The sequence below is a fragment of the Balearica regulorum genome, chromosome 1 (assembly GCF_011004875.1).
Source record: "Balearica regulorum gibbericeps isolate bBalReg1 chromosome 1, bBalReg1.pri, whole genome shotgun sequence".
Classification (NCBI taxonomy): Eukaryota; Metazoa; Chordata; class Aves; order Gruiformes; family Gruidae; genus Balearica; species Balearica regulorum.
Window position 1 is genome coordinate 78,503,155 of NC_046184.1, and position 13,441 is coordinate 78,516,595.

The window sequence follows — 13,441 nt, forward strand, 5'->3', positions numbered from 1 at the left end:
AATACAGCAGTAAAAAACACAGTATCTTCTGTATGAGGATCTGGACAGCTGATTGGAATAAGTACAAATCACAGCTGTTGGAAGTAGGGCTAGCAACTATATCTTTATTAAAAATATATTTATTTTCCATTTAAAAAAAAAAAAAACCTGAGTACTGCATAAAAAATTTCTAACATTTATCAGTTCCTATTACTGTTCTTACAATTAGCCAACCTAATTAGATGCAGGTACTACAAAATTGTCCACATGTTAAATGGTCTTCATAGAACATCACTAAAGTAAAGTAAAGATGTATGTGGTAGGATCTGATTTCAGGGAGGAAAATGGTGATCAGTAGCTATTGTGTTTAAATTTGTGTTTTAAATTTTTTGAATTTTGCTTTTATCACAGTTTTCTGCATTACTGATACTTACTTTGGATTAATAATCTGGGAGAAGGTATGTATTTAAAAAAGAAGTTACAGTGGTTGAACTGAGTCCAGTATTCTACTTTTTTCTTGGGATTTTTTACGCTTATATTTTTAATAATTTCATACAGTGTATGCACAAAAGCTTTTCATTTATTCCTAGAAGGACTATTGAAGAGTAAGTAATTTCATATGAGGCATTTTCATATTAAACTACATTTCTTTGAATATTGTATATTATGAGATAGCCGAACTTTTATTTCCTCCTCTGAAGAGAAGTTAGCATAAAATTGACCTTTTAATAGAGACATTAAATTAAAAAAAAAAAAAAAAAAGGTTTTAACACTATTGAATTCATGGATGTTAATGACAGCAAAATTTGCCTAGCTAATACTAATGATGTTCCCTTCCTGGTCCATTCATTCTCTCACCTGCTTTCATCTAATGTTGCTATATACTTCCTGAGTTACGTCTGGGACATCCTTTTAACAATATCTATTTGCTTTTAATTTTTGAAGTTCATACTTCTATAACATTGCATATTAAACATCCCATATTAAACATTGACAGTATTATTTCCACACTGAAAAGGCAAGTATTAACTTTCAAGAGCAGGTCACTGCCTATACCTCATAACACAATTTTACTCATAGAATTGTATTTCTTTTAGTTTTACTGTAAGCAAGATTTATGTATCAGAAAGATGATTGGCTCTACAGATGAACATGAACAGGCATTAAAAAGCTGTCACATAGATTTCTCAGTCCTTGTTACCTATTTCTGTACTTTTAAAAATTTGACTATATAACCTTTTTGAGATGAAGGTGTCAAAAGATTGTGTAATAATGACATTTTCTGTTTTATTTTGAATTTTCCATAGTATATATGTGTATATTTCCATATCTTCCCAACATGTTTTGTTTTCTTGGCCATTGTTTGAACACTGAGATGCATTTTGATAGAACTCTATGTTGTAACTCGGAGATCTTTTTCCTCAGTGGTATCAGCTAGTTCAAGGCCACCAAAATACGTATAAAATAGGGTCGTAGATTTTGGTGGTTTGGTTGTGGGGGGGTTTTTGTATGCACCACTTCTGGGGGTTTTTTTTATCAAACTTCACCTACTGTTTTGTCTCTCCATCACTTAGTATCGCTAAGTTCTTGTGCGGCTCTTCTCACCATCTTTTTGCTACACAGGTAGCTTACTACAATCAGTAAAGTACATAATCACAATGTTTACCTCCTTTTTCTGTATGCTGAATAGCATTTTACCTAGGACAAGGGCTTGTGGGACTCCATTAGTTATTTCCCTTCAAAGTAGACCATTCATTATGGCAACTTGTTACTGTCCATTGTGGTAATGCTGTTCTGTAATCTCTGTAATCAACATAACAGCTTGAGACATCTACCAATATATTCCACATAATAAAGGATTCTGGTTTGGAAACTTCCCTACTCTCCTCCACTGTGAACACACAAAAAACTTCTTAAATCTGTTTGCAATGACCTTATTTCTTCTGACTGCTGCTCTTACAAATTTCATCTCCTACAGGCTTCTCTTTCAGGTTACCTGGTACTGAGATATTCAGAAATCAATACAAATGGTATGCCTTTACTTTAGAGATCCTTAAACTTTTTTTTAGTCTGTGTTGTTAAGTTTTATATTTAACTTGCCAGAGTTTGGAGTTCTTTTCCACTGCTTCTGACATTGACCAATGGAGGTAAGATGGCATCTTTGAAAAAGTTCATTTTGTTGCCTAATGATGGTTGGGGAAGTTTTGTTCTCTTTAAGATATTGATAATGTTTAATTTTGCTTATTTTTTTAGTAGTTATTTTCTTAACTAGGAATTTTCATAATCTCTAGCAAATGAATTAAAAAGATCATGTTGTTTCAAATAGTTTGATTTTACTCCATAGGTGAAAGGGGCAAAATAAATGAAACAAACACCACCACCACCACCACCCCCCTTATGCCAGTGGGCAGTTTATTTTCCTGCAAGAATATATAAATTTTCCAGTTTTATCAGTTAATTAAAAGTTTAAAGAAAAATAAGTCTGCTGTTTTATTTGATATTTTGCAAGAAGAGATGTCTGGGTTACTAAGTTGTGATAATGTGATGCCTCTCTTTTTCCAACTTATAAAACTCAGAAAAACCTAGTAAGACTCTTGAGGGTATTAGTGAGCTTTGAAAGAAGTGAGTAGGCAAGGTTCAGCTCTCTTTTGTTAAAAAATCAGAAATTACTGCAGTTAAACATCACAGTAGCTAATGAAAGACAGCTTTGAAGTAAAATTTAATACTTCTATTAAAGTTAGGATGTTTGCAAGGTGCAAGAAAGATGTTTAAAGTCTATCTCTAGCTTAATCAAAACATGCTGAGAAACAAAGCAAATTTTTACTTAAAAAAATCCAACAGAACATCATAAATCCAAAAGGAGTAAACTGACCTTATAAAATAATTTCTTAGCATCATTCTGGCTCAAGTTTGACCCTTCACTATATTTTTTCATCTGTTGACTTGAGTAAAATTAACTTCTGAATTGAACTAATCAGAATTAAGCCTATTAAATTACTAAATTTTGTATTTGGTTGGGTAAATGACATTCTATTTATATCATCACAAGTCATTAAATTCTATGCAAATAGAAGAAATGTCTACTGGAAGAGTGCAAATTTTCATGTGTAAAATTGGTATACTGATATGGATTTGAAGGAGTTCACTTAGTAAATTGCTGCTGTTATTTTGGCAAGTTGCATAAGCAAGTAGTGCAAACTCAGGTTAGTAATATTAGAGATTTCTGCTCTTGTAAACATAGCCACTTCAAATACTGAAATTTGGTGATAGAATGAGAAAAAGTAATAAATTTCTGTTTCTATTCTGTTTCATATTTCTGTGAAGATCTTGATATTTCTCTTTTCAATTTAGAGCACTTTCTCAGAACTTTTAGTTTCTTGTGTTAAACTGAAGATAGTGTTTAATACCAAATTCAATTCAGAGGACATTAACCTCAAAACTTGGCAATGTAGACAGATATGTTACATAATCACAAATTTAATTTACAAATCAACAAGGCAATAGACAAAGGGGCATAGATTTTTTAAAATTGGAAAAAATAGTTTCTGAATGGGGAAAAAAAATCAATTTCGGAATGGATAGACTACGTGTTACTAAGATTTCCTGGTTTTCCTGCTGCAAGGGTAAAGTTTAAGTTTTATTTGCAGCTTTTAGTGAAATGTTATTAGTATCTTCTTATCTAATGTTATTTTAGTAGTGCTCATAAACAAATAAAAGCACTTAATGAGGGAAGTCAGGTCAGTTCTGGTTTTCCTACTGTAACTTTACTGTTCTTTATTTGCTTCTCATATACCTCCACATTTCTTTCCTGAGTTTAGTTCCTATGTTTATTCCCGGCCCTGTAATGCAGCAAAACTACTTCAGATTCTTGAAGCAAGAAAATACTCTGTATGAATTAGGGAGAAATTTAACGTTAAGTCTGTTCCAGTAAATCGTACGTATTATTTCTGTCATACTGTGTTGCTGTTATTAATGGAGTGAAATTCTTTTCAGATGACAGCACATGGAACCAGGAAAACTTGAATATCTAACAGACATTCTACTCAAAGGCTGATGATATACTGGGAGTATGAGGTGATTTAATCAGGATAGATACTGCTTTTTGGAAGCAGAGTTTTATCTAAGTATGAATTTATTTAAAGGTTGGTTTAGCTTATTGGTTTTAAGTTAACTTTATTAAATAAATTACTGCTACTGTTCTCTAAGTTTTTGTTGCTACAGATACATATCTGTGCCTATTGTTGCATGAATCTTTAAATTTTTTTTTTTAGGTTTTTAGCATACTTTTTGTTGGTTTAAATACTTCTTCAAATATACTATACTCTTCTTTTCTACATTTATTGCAGGAGTTACTAAAGAGGACTGCATTGCACAGCCAGACACCTTACTGATTGTATGTACTACCTGCATTTTATGCAGTCAGCTTCAGAAAGATACTCCTTACTGCAGTTTAAAGACATAGTTCTTAACTAACTATAGCCAGGAGAATTGATCAAAATACATACAGGAGACTGGTCATGAAAAGGGAGGGCAACATGAATATATATATATATATTTGTCGAAGGTCTAGAGAAATATGCACTAGTTACTTCACTGATACATAAAGAATAAAGTATTTGCATGAGTATTTGCCAGTCAGGAGAGGAGGACATTACTGTTGCAATTTTTTCTTGCTGTTGATGCTCTAACTCAGAAATGTAGTGCTGCTTAGCAAAATTATAGTGAACTCTGACCCTGAGAAATCTAATTCCTGTGGCTTCTTAGCAATACTAATTCTTCACAGAAGAAACCACAAAAATTTTGTCTGTAGAAGAAACCGCAGAAAAGAAACAGCAGTCACTAGATGTCATAGTAGAAATTGCACAATTGCAGTTAACACAGCAAAAAATACTCATGCTAAGTTCCAAAAACTTTCTATCTGTAGAAAAGATGGATAAGGGTAAGTAATTCTTTTGTAATAATACATGATCTAATTATGCCATTTTGCAATAATACAAGAGTGGAAATACTGAGGATCCAGATACATCATCATCACACCAACTTGAAACAAAACAGCACTCCAATATGTGCTCTGGTTTTCTTAACAGAATATTTGCTATTACAGTGCTGGTGTTTGAAATATGTTAGAAAGAGTACTGTAAGTACTAGCTCTCTATTTATGACACAGCATATAAAAATGAAAATTATTTAGCTTTGAGCTTTATTAAATTTTCTATGACCTTTTTCTATCAATACAGTATAAGAGTTATTTCATACCACTTCTTAATTGCAAATGCAAAAGGAAGTGAGGATTGGAAAAAACCACGTATGCAGGAAAAATTGACAAAAAGAAACAGCCAACTACATGAAGATACTACAATTTTTTAAAACAAAACATTTAATTGGTAATATTAAAATATTAGTTGCTGGTTTAAGGCTGTCACTGGCAATGAAATTATGAGATATTAAAACATAGATGCCATGAAAATTGGTTGAAATACTTGAAATCAATGATACTGCTCTGGAATCAGCATGAGCGAGGAAATGAATCAAAAGATTGATGCGAAAACAGTAAAGATGGTGAACAGTTTAATACTGTAGTAGATGAGAAGACTCGGTTACAAGAAACTGCACAGACACATAATAATTGGAGTTTGATTATTTTACCCATTTGCTATCCAGTGAGCAGTTTCCAGCAAACTATCTACCTGGAAAATGCTCTCTGTCTTAACACAAGCAGAAGGATCCACTGTTATTTCCCAGGTTCATGCTCCTACTGGGCTACCAGTCAGTTTGAAGCAGTGAAAAGTTTGAGTCGTGAATTCTTGGGGAGATTCAGGTCTCCCTGTATCTGTAGTTATCCAAGTCCAGCTCGGAGATCTGAGTACTAAGTCTAGACTGCAGTGGATCCGTTTTTTAGCCTACCACTGTGTATATGAGCATGTAATGTGTAAGCGTGGATGCATATATATACACGTAAATAAAAGTGCAATTTTCAAAGCCATCTGTTTAGTTCCACCTGACTTTAAAAAATAATTAAAAAAATAATACTGGGCTTCCGGAAGGATGGCCAGCAACAGAGTTCATTCCAACAGAGATCATAAGCTTTTTTCTACAAAGAAAATGTTTTTCATTGAAAGCTTAAATGACTGAGGAATGAGAGATTCTGCCAAGACTAGCCAAGTGTTACACAGCTGGTGTAGAGCTGGGAAATAGCTTATTTCATCAATGAACTGCATTAAGGCAGGGTATAAAGGTTCTTAGCTTTTCTATTTTTGAGACCTTAGTAGGATGTGTAACAGTTCTTACAAAATTAAGAGCATTAGTCATGTATGGTTCAAACAAGCAGCTCTGGTGTGTACCAATGTATGCTTAAAAGGTACATAGTATGTGAAAACTTAACCTCTAAGTGGAACCAAAATTTCATTGCGTATCTCTCCCTGTTTGTTGTTTTGTCCTGCTCCTCTCCCCAATAAGCTCTACATAAGGCCTTCAGTAGGTATTTTTTATATAGACAAAAAGGAGACGACATTACTAGAACCTCATTTGTTAGATTGTCTGTATCAAATAATGGAAGAAAACATGAAGAATTAAAGACACAAAAAGAGGGAAAAGGTTGTAAACTCTTTTCTTCCAGACCTATGTTACATTCTAAGATCTGGAAAGAACAGGAAACAGATCTAAACAATCAACAAATGGCAGTACAGTAAAAATGCAAGATTTTGGTTTTTTTACAGATTTGAAATAAAAAGTAAATTAAAAATCTATAACTTTCAAAAAGCCACCAAATTAACATGAGCACTAATATTGTTAGTAGGAAAAAGTTGCTGTTAAATAATGTGTATTTTAATTTTAAAAGCTGAAGAACACTTTGTTCTCATTTTGAAAGTGTTTGCTTACTGCACATTTTTAGTTAGCAAAATTGTGTGCAGACATGAAAAATATAGTTAAAGGACTTGGGTTTCCTGAAAAATAGTAACAGACAATGTGGAGTTAACAAAACAGCAGGTTTTTTTCATTCCTACTTGCCACCCAGTACTAGGATGATAAGCCGGTGTTAGCATCTCATATAGGATATAACTATAGTTTTCTGTAAGGTGGTGTGATTGATAGAATTTCACTGATATAAGGGTTAGTGGCAAGGTCTGCCTTAGACAAGGGAAAATAGATTTCACGCTAGTTAACTAAATCGTCTATGTTTTCAGATGTCTAACCAAGAAACAGAATGGGAAAAAAATAGAAAAACAAGTAAGTAATAATTGATGAAAAATTAAAAATAGAAAAGCATGCCTGTATGAAAATCTGAGTAAATTATGAAAGTAATAATCAGTACTTCTAATTTTTGCACTTTTGAGCCTCTTGAGAGGTAATTTATGAACAAAATAGAGCAGAAGTCACCAAGGTTGTAGTTGTGATATTGGACACTTGCCTGCAGCCATGATTTGAAAGTGAAAATGTGTACGGCTGTATGTTACTACTCTCTCAAAACATGAGAAGCAGCATGTACCAAGCTCAAGACAACGGAAGGCTACAGAGTTTCTGTAACTTATGTTTCACTCTGAAATGTCTGCCCCCTTACTCTGTAGTTTACAAGGTGCATTGATTCATTAGTATTCTGCAAAGGTGTCATGGTTTGCCACACACCTGTTACAGTCTTTTTCTTGCTCATTCCTGATTTAGTTGTTTATACCTGCCAGTTTGACAAGAAATTACATGTTCTGCACAGGCTTAGTTAGCACAGAAGGACACTTGAGAGACTTACTCCTCTTACAATCTGGATACTTTTTTGAGACATTGAACAGAAATCTTGAAGTTTCTTCCTGCATGATTATATTCAAGATCCAGGTTGTGTAGAGATGGAAGAATCACAGGCTGCCAAATGGGCATGTATTTCAAATTACATTCCATGTCGGAATAAACTAAGTACAAAAAGTGAATAGTATAAAAAAAGAGGATCTTGCAGCAATGTTCTCTTGACTTGCAATTTTCTTTCCTCTCTTCTTGATAAAACTCAAGTTTTTAATTGTATGCCTTGAGAAAGCAAAGGATTTTTGCATCCTTGCTCAAGACAAATGCCCTTGTCATATAAGTCTGGCATATAGCATCAGTTTTAAATTTAGCTTATTGTCTATAAATAAGCTACAGAACTGTGAAATAATTCAGTTTATGAGGAAATGCATCAGAGTGGAGCAGAAAAAAGCCTCTGGTAGACATAAGTAAGGCTGAAAAGATTTTAAAGAAATAGTACACATTTTTCTCTTCTGGAAATGTAATTTGTGCTAAAGAAAATAACATTTTGCATTTCTGTCAGATAAAACCCATATGCCCAGAAGTTACTGATCTATAGCTCAACATGCAAAAGGCTTTGGGAAAAAGGAGGGCCTCAACCTTCTCCTTCAGTGCCTTAATAAGTGCTAGAAGACTGTTTTACTGTCATATTTCAGTACAAAAGATCAGCTTATTGGAAAAAGCTAATGAACAATAAAAGCGTACCAAGTTTGGCCAGCACAGCAAGTAACTTCTCTCTAGTTATTCTAGTATTTGCCAGTAAGATAGACTGTTAAAGATGCCTGAGTAACAATCATTGTCCCAGGGTTTATTGACCTGCCTTACTATGAATTTATATGTTTGTTCAGTTGCATTGTGTGTATTAATTCATATGTTTCAGTTTACTGGAAAATTTCATAGTTTATAACTAGCTACTATGGGATTAAATATTGGATTGTTGATTTCTGTTGAAGGTAAATGTCAAGAGAAAGTACTTGAGTAACACTAGCATCTCCACTTAAAAATCAGTTTGTACAATAGGTCTCTAGCAATGAGATTTACTGTATTCTGGTATTATGATACAGTTGTAGAAAAGACTTTGTTGCTAAATTAAATAATGGTATTTAAACTTATCCTACAATGATGCACTTTTGCAATAAAATTCCTAGTCTCCCTCCTATGTCACCTTACCACAAACTGTGTGGTTTGTTCAGACCTACAAGTGTGCTGACTGACTAGCTACAAAGCCACATCGAACAGAAGTGTTGAGCTGCTGCCATATCATTTCCCTGAATGGGGCAATTAGCTTTGTTCTTTCCACCTTCTCCAAGCTCAACTTGTGAAATTCAAAGGAATTTATATTTGAAAACTTTACCTTCTTTATTATGGTTGAAACTGGCAAGAGATTCAATGTGTTAGTGTGAAGAGAAAGCAGGAATGCAAGATAGGCAATATGGGCACTATGACTGTGCAAGTCTTATTTCCATAGAAAACAAGCAAGTTATGGTGATCTATGGACATAGCATAAATATCATACCTTCTCTAGCCCAGGTCTCTGAAAACCTAAGAGACATAAGGAAGCACTTTCATGTAATAGTAACTACATAGAGCACTTCGCTGATAAAGTCAGTAAGCAGCATGATAATACATTAAATCTAGTGAAAGATAACGAATGCTATAAAAATGACACCTGTCAAGTAGGAATTGTAGCCACTGAAGAAAAAGAGCTGAGGCAAGTACAGACAGATGGGAGAAAGCTTATAGCCAATCTGACACTGCCCCAAACCCCAAACAGATTAAGAAATTATGTAACTCAGTAACATATGATTGAATACATCATGCTTGGTTCTGATTGTCCTCGGTCAAAAAATTCTGAAGTAGAGAGAGGGTAATTTTGGAGGTGAGAAAGAAAAAAATAGTTTGTGCAACAGTGTAGAACAGGGGATATCATGATTGCATATCCTTGCACACATTTTGTGCCTGACCAAAAGAGCATTCTTTAAGCTTTCTCCACTTTAATTTCCAGTCTGTAAAATGAGAATAATTCTGTAGCAAATAACATAAACAAATACTTAGATCTATTCCTACTTTCTATGCTCACTTGAAATTTGAAGGGACTATTTCACAGCACTACTGTCAAATCGTAAGATTAAATAATTTCATCAAATTATAGAGATAAGAGTAGAACAATGGACTAGAACAAGATAAATATGCCAAAGATTTTATGTCACATAGAAAGATATAAAAATACATAAGATAAATTGGTGGTACAATGGACTTCAAGTTGTATTGGGCAACTAGTAGGCCCAAATATCTCAGCTAATACATGCATACATTGATCCATTACAGGTCTTGTATTATTTGGACTTACTAGTTCTCTTCTCAGGTTTGCAGAGACTTAGTTAACTGCCTTCTGTGCCATGTGATAACACCGACTGCTTCTGAAATGCAGCCAACCTTGAAAGTAGAGCAGTTGCATTCATGTGGAATTGCAATCTAAATCAGTCCTGGTTTGGGCTAGCTCAGGTGTCTCCAGTCACTCAAGCTTTCTACAAATAGCATGGCTGAGAACAGCCAAAGTGAATGGGCCATCTTATTTATTCTCTGATAACAGAAGACAATGAAAATGGAAGGCAGTGTGCTTAAAATTGTGGAAGGAAATGTTTGAAAGCAGCACATAATGTAAGGAAATAGAATCTTCAAGGTGGTTTAATAAAATCTAAAATCATTTGTTTATATGGTTAATGAGAATCTATTGAACTGCTTTGCTCATGGTGTGAAAATTACTATGTAAACAGCCATGTTTCGGGGCTTAAGCCAACTATTAAGACCACCATCTGATAAATCACTGAAGCGTGTTAAGAACATGTGTGGTTTAATTCAAGGCAATGAAACTATTAATGCTTAAAGATGGTATGCACTTAAGTGCTTTACTGGCTCAGGAGCTAACAGTTCAATGGTAGAAAGATAATACAACTATGGGCAGGTTCTTTCGAAGGTATCATCTATTGTGTCTTTCTTTTACTTTCCTCTAAAACAAATAGTATAAGTTACTGTCAAAGGCAGGATATTGCAGCAGATGGACAACTGCTCTGATTCAATAGGTAGTTCATATTTTCCTGTAACTAGCAGTTTTTCAATGCTAGTTTTGTTTTTCCTTTTTCTGCGATGCATAGAGGAAAAAAGAGTTAGGAGCCCTATCTTCTGCATGATCTGTTTGACCTCTAAAAATAGAAGAGGTGTACCCACTAGGAAATATAAATTATTAGAAATGTACATACTAGGAAAAGACAATGGAGATTACCTTTTTTAAACATTATATAGCATCCAGGTTTTTTTAAGTAGATGGGAAAATCATTTCATTCTTCAGCAATGATGTCACTAAGCTTGTAGCCCAAATGGTGTTCTCATTCTTGGCAAGTAACATTAAACAAAGAAAGTATGGTTTTCAAATGCTGCTCAGATTCAGTAAAAAGCATTTATGCAAACAAAAGCTGTTGTTGTGTCTAGAAACTGTTGTTTATCTTTAGAATGGAGCCATGTTAATAGTTTTAATATGCTAAAACGGGAGGTCCTAGATGCACAGAATAATCAAATTCTGATTATCTGACTAAATAGTGCTGTCATACTGTGATCTAAATTAGGACTATATGCAAGAGAAAGAGATTTGAATGCTGAAGTTTCAGGCCCTAAGCTGTGCACAAATTAGAATTCTTTTTTTATTCCTACTTTCCATGGAAAATATAATTGTGTTTCTAAGTTTTAGCTGTATTTTCTTGAATGTCTAGAGAAAATATATGTATAACACATATAATAGTTGTTATGCGGCATCAATATATGTTTACTGATCTGATTAAACTGATGTCTGTCTTTTCTGGAATCTTGAAGGAGAGGTACGTTGAAGAGACACTGTGAGTTTTGGTTCAAAGTGGTGCATGTCTACATCCAAAATCATTAAAGTCATAGAATACAGAGTCACAGAATTGTTTAGGTTGGAAAATACCTTTAAGGTTATCAAGTCCAACTGTTAACCTAACACTGCCAAGTCCACCACTAAACCATGTCCCTAAGCACCACATCTACACCTATTTTAAATACCTCCAGGGATGGTGACTCAACCACTTCCCTGGGCAGCCTGCTCCAGTGATTGACAACTCTTTTAGTGAAGAAATTTTTCCTAATACCCAATCTAAACCTCCCCTGGCACAACTTGAGGCCATTTCCTCTTGTCCTATGGCTTGTTATTTGGGAGAAGAGACCAACCCCCACCTGGCTACAACCTCCTTTCAGGGAGTTGTAGAGAGTGATAAGGTCTCCCCTCAGCCTCCTTTTCTCCAGGCTAAACAGCCCCAGTTCCCTCAGCTGCTCCTCATAAGGCCTGTTCTCTAGACCCTTCTCAGCTTTGTTGCCCTTCTTTGGACATGCTCCAGCACCTCAGTGTCTTTCTTGTAGTGAGGGGCCCAGAACTGAACACAGTACTCGAGATGTGGCCTCACCAGTGCCAAGTACAGGGAGACAATCACTTCCCTACTCCTGCTGGATGCTGTTGGCCTTTTTAGCCGCCTGGGCACACTGCTGGCTCATATTCAGCCAGCTGTTGATCAACACCCCCAGGTCTTTTTCTGATAGGCAGCTTTCTAGCCACCCTTCCCTAAGCCTGTAGTATTGCATGGGGGTGTTGTGACCCAAGTGCAGGATCCAGTACTGAGCCTTGTTGAACCTCATACAGTTGGCCTCAGCCCATTGGTCCAGCCTGTCCAGATCCCTCTGTAGAGCCTTCCTACCCTCAAGCAGATCAACACTCCCGCCCAACTTCATGTCCTCTGCAAACTGATGCACTCGATCCCCTTGGCCAGATCATTGATAAATATATTAAACAGAACAGATAAAGATATTTAACAGAAGTCTATAGTGGGATCTTGGTGCTTTTGGTGTCCTCTGTTTTCTGATGCGTGCTTATAATTTTATCAAAGGATATGATGGTATTGAGTGTGAATATATAGAGTTGTCTTCATTTTACAGAGAATGAACAAGAACTGAAACTTGCTAGGTGAGAATAGTAGCCCTAATAGTAGATATGAATATACAAACAGCTATGAAGTAGAATGAGCAGCATAGTCTTGTGATGATTTGCTTGACTGCCAACATGAATTTTCAGTTTTAGCTTTTTGGTTTTGACCTAAACCATTATTTTTCTACAAAAACCCCAGTGTATAGTGCCATTTTTGCATGGGGCTATCCTTTTGTACTTGGGATGGAAGCCATTCCCATGAGGATGACAGCATTGGAACAGGTTGCCCAGAGCAGTTGTTGAGTCTCCATCCTTGGAGATATTCAAAAGCTGTCTAGATAAGGTCCTGGGCAACCAGCTCTAGGTGGCTCTCCTTTGCTTAGGGAGTCTCCAGATGGTCTCCAGAGATCCCTTCCACAGATTGTAACCATTCTGTGATTCTTTGACTTCATTTCTTGCCTCTCAAAAAGGAATGGAATGTATGTGTTGGCGTTTAGATGAAGAATTCTGTTTATAGTAGTAGTTAGAGCTGTCTTTGTGAAGATACTCAGCATGTCACAGTGAAAAACTTTTAAAGTTTCCAATGCAGAAAAGTTAATATGGTTCTCAATTTTCTTCATTGTCCTTCAGTTTCTCTCTACCTATTAGTTGTCGGGGGAGAGGAGGCAAATGACTCTGCTGTACTTGATATGTCTCTAGTTGGGA